The sequence below is a fragment of the Cupressus sempervirens genome, chromosome 8, assembly GCF_028749045.1.
Source record: "Cupressus sempervirens isolate cs-2001-9-10 chromosome 8, ASM2874904v1, whole genome shotgun sequence".
Classification (NCBI taxonomy): Eukaryota; Viridiplantae; Streptophyta; class Pinopsida; order Cupressales; family Cupressaceae; genus Cupressus; species Cupressus sempervirens.
The window spans coordinates 362,890,694-362,896,943 of record NC_143125.1 but is presented as its reverse complement, the minus strand read 5'-3'; positions in this window follow the sequence as shown (position 1 = coordinate 362,896,943).

Genomic DNA, 6,250 nt, shown 5'->3' with positions numbered 1-6,250 from the left:
GATTGAATGTGGCACTTTATCTTAGTGTGTTTTCAAGAATGTATACAAATGATGTCTAAATAGACTAGAAGAGATGTAAGGCTAGTATAACCCATGAAAAATCATTTAAAGCAACAAAATTGATCCCTAGATCTAAAACAACCAAGATATCCACCATAATGAAAAAAATGCAAAAGCTTGAATAGAATGTTCCTAGAGAAAAATATGGGAAAAAACCAGCATCACTAGGAAGAACTCAGAAAGACATTTCCAATGATATAAGGAATTTGCAACTCAAAGATCAGATGCTCAAGATATGTCTCTCATAATGAAAATGTTTACCCTTGAATTTGATAGAAGAAAATGCCATCAAATAAGCATCAAAACTAAAAATTACCTATACCACTGAGAAGGGCTTAGAACCAGCTTTTTGGTGATATCTTGTTTGTGAAAAAAGGAGTCTGTATGCATGAGATGTGAACAAAAAATTGAAGGTAGGTCCAAAAAAATCCTGAAGGGGTGATAGGATTGTTCATGTAATGCTGACTTGGCACTGACATCACCAAGTGTCGAGCCCAAATTTGACAGAAAAATGGCCGTCGAGGCAAAACAATGTTAGAAAATGATCCCTATTAGAAAAAATGTCAAATAGCTAGAAATATGTGCTAGGCAAAGGGCTAGTGCAAGGAAAATAAATCTGATTGCCAAAGAAGCATATTTTTTTAGAACAAAAAAGAAATCATGGAAAAAATGCCAGAGAAATGGAAAAATTGCCAAAAAATATTGGGCAATAAATTGATTGGTGATGTGGACTTGTCTTCAATTACATGTAGGTACCTTTAATGAATGACTTTGTAAACAATGTAGTCGCCAAAGAGTCATGTCAAAAGCGAAAACAATTAGAAACTCACACCAAACAAAACACTTCCTAAAATCATGAGATGCATGTTTCACACCAAAAACACATACCAAAACCATAAAAGATGCCACATAATCTCCAAAAAAGGCCGCATGATGGATTTCTCAAACATTTGTCAATTAATGGAAAAATGGCCACACATGCGAACAATAACACTCCCCCACAAAAATGTCACCCATAAAAAAAACCATCAGAAAAGAGGAGCGATGGGCATGCATTGGGTGGGAAATCCAAGGTAATGACCTATGATATTACGAGGTCTACTAGCATGATAAAAGTAGTGGGGGCTAATGTGGTTCCAAACCCCTAGCATCAATCCAAGCATAATTACTGTCAAAATGCAATGTTGATGATCTTCAACAAAGTGCGAAAAAAACTTCGCTGAGTTAGGGTGTGAAGCAAAGGGTGTCATGTGGCTTCACAAAAAGGGAGCCATAGTAATTCAAGGTAGAATCCAAGGTAGAAAAAATAATCTACTCCAATAAAAAAATTGCTTTAAATTATGTGACAGGTCTAATGCAACAAGTATAGGGGTCAAATTTCATAGAATAAAAAATTCTTGTTCTAGAAACAAGGTACATATCTTACAGAGGGATTGAGGATCCACAAGGAGGCCAAATGGTGCATTGGAAGGGGCTTGTAGGGGTAGAGCAAACTAAAATCATGTCTCTCCCAAAAGATGACCTTCAAAAATTTTGTGATAGAGAAGCCTTCATGTACTTTTCTGGGCTTGCAAATGGGACATGAGACCCCTAGCCAATGGGACATAAAAAAATGTCATGCTTGAAAAGGAGACATGGTGGCAAAAGGTGCAGAGAGCAGGGCCTAAGGCTTGCATGATCTGACGAACTCTGCAGGGCTATGGAAAAACCAAGTTTCCTCCTTTTGAATAAATATGCACGATCTTTTATAAAGATCCTTTTCTAAAATAATATTGTTTAAAAAATCAACAAAATAACCAATGCCTGCAATTTTTTTATTAAAAAATAAATCACATCTGCCTCGATTTTTGTGCCCATGTCAAGTAAACCTGAGTGCAAAAAATTTTTGCCTTAGATTTCAACAAGATTTAAACTAGATATATTTTATATGGAAATGAGGGTTTTCAAGCACTCTAAGCTCAACGGTGAGGTCAATTTGGGCTCAAAGTGCACCAAAAAACTTGAACCCTAGATCCAAAAAAAAAACTCTAAAAAATGAAACCCTCTGAAAGAGGGGAAAAAAAAAAACAGACCTGAAAGCTAAGCCAAACCTCTCATAAATAGAATAGGGGCATGAAGATCTAGAGCTCTGATACCATGTTGATGAAAGATCAACCCCATAGCTCCCAAGAATCACCTACATGTAAACACTTATCCAAAAAGATAGAAGCAAAAACTTATAGAGGCTAAAATTGCTAGATCCATAGATGAGACATTCTTGATGTGAAAAAAGAGAAATTTCTATTATCAAAAGTGAATGAATAAATAACAAAGTGATCAATCCTTATAAAAGGAGATAAAAAACCTAATAGGTAACTAACCTAGGTTGCATGATAATAATTAATAAAAGAATTAATTATTTAATGCCCAAAGTTTAGCTTAAGTAAACTAGAAATAATAAGTGACTTAATAATTAAATCAATATTATTTAATTAATAAGAAAAAACTTTATTACTCTAACAAAGACTGCTCAGCTAAGAGATTTGATCCTTCCAGTGTAGGCATTCACCTTTTTCCAAAAATTCATACACAAACTTAACTATCTTGTGAAAGACTTTATAAATCTTGTATAAAATCGATTAAGTATTTTTACAAGATAACTTTACATGTTTAATTCTCCCCCCCCACCCCCCCAAGCTTATCAAATACACTTGTTCCTCTATCCTTTCACTATGATTCTCTCAGTCATTGTTCTCCTTGTTTGTTGTTCTTTCTATTACAAGATATGGTTGGTTTTGCACCAAAAGATCAACCTATTAATGCCTAATACAACCATTAGACTTATAGAAAACATGAGGTAGTTAAGCCATGTCATCAATCTTAAAGGGAAATATTGGTAGTTAGTTCAACAATCCCTCCCTTAGCATTACCCAAGGAGATTTGAACCTATGACCAAGCTCTAATACCAGTTATTACAAGTTAGGGTTTTCATTGCACCAAAAGGTTGACCTATTAATGCCAAATATAGCCACTATACTTATAGAACACAAGAGGAAGTTAAGCCATGTCATGAACCCCAAAGGGGAACATTGGCAGTTAGTCCAACACTTTTTAGTCTCCCTCTCTCCTCTTTGTATTTGTGTCCCTTTTTATTATCTTTTTCATGATAAACCTAAACATAATCCTATCCATGGATCTTACGATTAATCCCTATAAAAATTCTCTCACAAGCTTTTGACAATATTATTCATATACATCTTTGATAGTAGCCCTTCTATGTTGATAGCAACTTGTCCTTAGTAATTCTAATAATTGTTCTTATCAGGATAATAACTTTACCTTGGATATTTTGGCATCAATGAAAAGCCTTTAGTTAACAATCTCCATGCATCTCTATCCAAATTCCAACTAACTCCAACACCTTTATTGATGAGACTTCCTCTATGTGTGGGTTTTAGAAATGTTTAGAATAATTGAGAGGGAGTGGTGAATCAGTTACTCAAGGTCCTTAAGTACTATTTTAACTTTCGAACATAATAACTCATTATTTTGCTTATCATGTTGTTGTTTGGTCTCTATTGTAATAAAATTATTTTCTTAAACATAACTTTATTTTCTTAATGATAACATCATCAAATATAAAATATAAAATATTCAACACAGATTTGACACTAGGATTTTATGTGGAAACCCAAATTGAGAAAAACCACCAGCAATATGTCACTACTTTTCACTCTTTTAAAGTAAGCCATATTAGGAGCCAACCCTATTAAAGGTTTAAAATACACACTATTAATTGTGACATGGTTAGAAAATTTAATCACCCTATTAGGAGTGGCCTTATCAAAGGACTTTGATCATCCTATTTAGAATGTCACCTAGTTGAAGGATTTATATAGACTGTTAAGTCTTCCAAATGACTATTAGGTCAACCTTTGTTAAAATTATTTTAATTCAGACCTTTTACAATGATAAGAAAGCAAAAAATAGGTTTTGATTTGTATGATTACAACTCACTTTGCAAGTTTAGATCTTTGTTTGGTCCATGTGTTGACTTATTGATAAGTTATCCATTGTTATCTACATTCTTGATTCACTTAGCAACCCTTCAAGTAATCAACCTTCTCTTCTCAACAACACTTAAGCCTTCTTCTCAGATACACTTATCAACATCAACATGTACATAAGTAATCTCTTTTAGCTTCACATTCACTCACACACTTGTGCATCTCTAATCAACCTTCTTGTATATGTGTCTCTTACATGCACTCACAACTTCACTCTTGTTTATGTTATGCTATGTACCTCTTTAAATAAGAAATTCTTTCTTTACTATTTTCCGCGATCACCGTAGATCTTACGGTTTACAATCAGGTTCAAAATGATTCATTGTATCTATCCATCCACTTGATCTTCCTCTAGAAACTTCTATCAAATCTATCTATTAGGTAATTACCTAATCCTCACCTTGAATTTAATGATCCAACTCATCAATCTTATGTTCAACATAGTTTACATCTCCCAAGAAATCAATTGAGTCAGCTAGATCTCACAATTTCTTTTAATTCATTCTCTTACTATTACTTGGCAATCTCTAAATTATGACACTCGTTCATCACTAAATTATATGGTCAGTATAAAAATTCTAGCTTGACATCAACTATCTTTCTCAATCGATACTAACACTCAGTTAGTACTATATTTTATCTATCCTAACTATGGCTTAGTTAACACTAGCATTACTCAGCATTCCTTAGCCTTTTATTCTATTGCTCCACTTGGCTTGACTTTCTTGACAATAACTTTTCTTTATCAAAGTCTATCTAATCAAATTTCCATTGTAGCTTCATTTTCCTTAACTCAACCTTTCCTCTAGGTGCTATTGTTATGAGCAATTTCTCAAATCCTCTTCATTAATCAAATAAATATGACATTTAGATTAGGTATCAATATGTCTTATCAATAGATTTGAGATCAATGACAAAACAACAATTGTTCCAATTGTAAGTTTCCAACAATATTCCTCTTTGACATCAATGGCAACATCTCTGCATCTCAATATCTAGCAATATCTATATCTCCCTTTGTTACCATACAATCCAAAAGATTTTCTCCCTTTAAGATAATAGATATCTTGATGTGATTATTGTATATCTCTCCTTCTTTATCTATTTCTTTGAATATTCTCCTTCTTTTTGTTATGTCTCTCTTTAGTGTATCTCCCTCTTTGTACATTGCTTCTTCTATATATTCTCCCTCTGAAAAAAATTCAAAGACACTTAACTTTCTTGGCTTCAATCTCTTCATACATTCTAGTCATGTAGATTTTGCATGTCTGGCTAATTTTTGTCACTTTTCTATGATTGAACTATTATGTTGTAGTGAAATTTCTACCTTAAGAATTTCCCAAAGTAGAGTTGTATCATGTCATTGTGTATGATATTCTTATTAGCACATGTGATGTAATGCACCTTGTCTATTTAAGTAACTTTGGTTAGGGGAATCACCCCTTATTTACCTCTAAGATATTCATCAGCATCTTTACGTAAGGATTTTGTGACTATGTCAGCAATCTCTTCCTTGGTTTTCACATATTCTATCTTCACTTCCTTATCTTGAACTAGTTCCCTCAAGTAGTGATACTTGATAGCAATGTGCTTTGTCTTTGTATGCATCACTAGATTCTTTGAAATGTTGATAACACTTGTGTTACCACAATATATAACCACTAGATCTGTAATCTCTTCTTTCATACCTTTTAGTAATTTCTTTATCCACATAATGTTTGAATAGTTCACTATAGCTATCACATACTTGGCTTCAACTGCTGATTAGGAAATACAATTTTGTTTCTTGCTTGTCCATGACACCAATCTCTTTCCTAGAAAAAATTCATCTTGGCTAGCACTTTTCCTGTCATCTATATTTCCTTCCCAATTAGAGTCAATGAACACCTTAAGTTCAAATTTATCATTTCTCTTGTAATACAATCCATAGTATTTAATACCTTTTAGATATCTCATTACCCTTTTTACTACCATCATGTAATTCTCTTTAGGATTTTCTAAAAATCTAGCAACTATTTGAACTACTAAAGTAATATCTCATTTTCTGTGAACATCATACTGTAATTTTCCAATCATGGATCTATATAAGGTTTGGTACACCTCAAAAGATTCACCATTCCTAGATAACTTATTTCCTATAGACA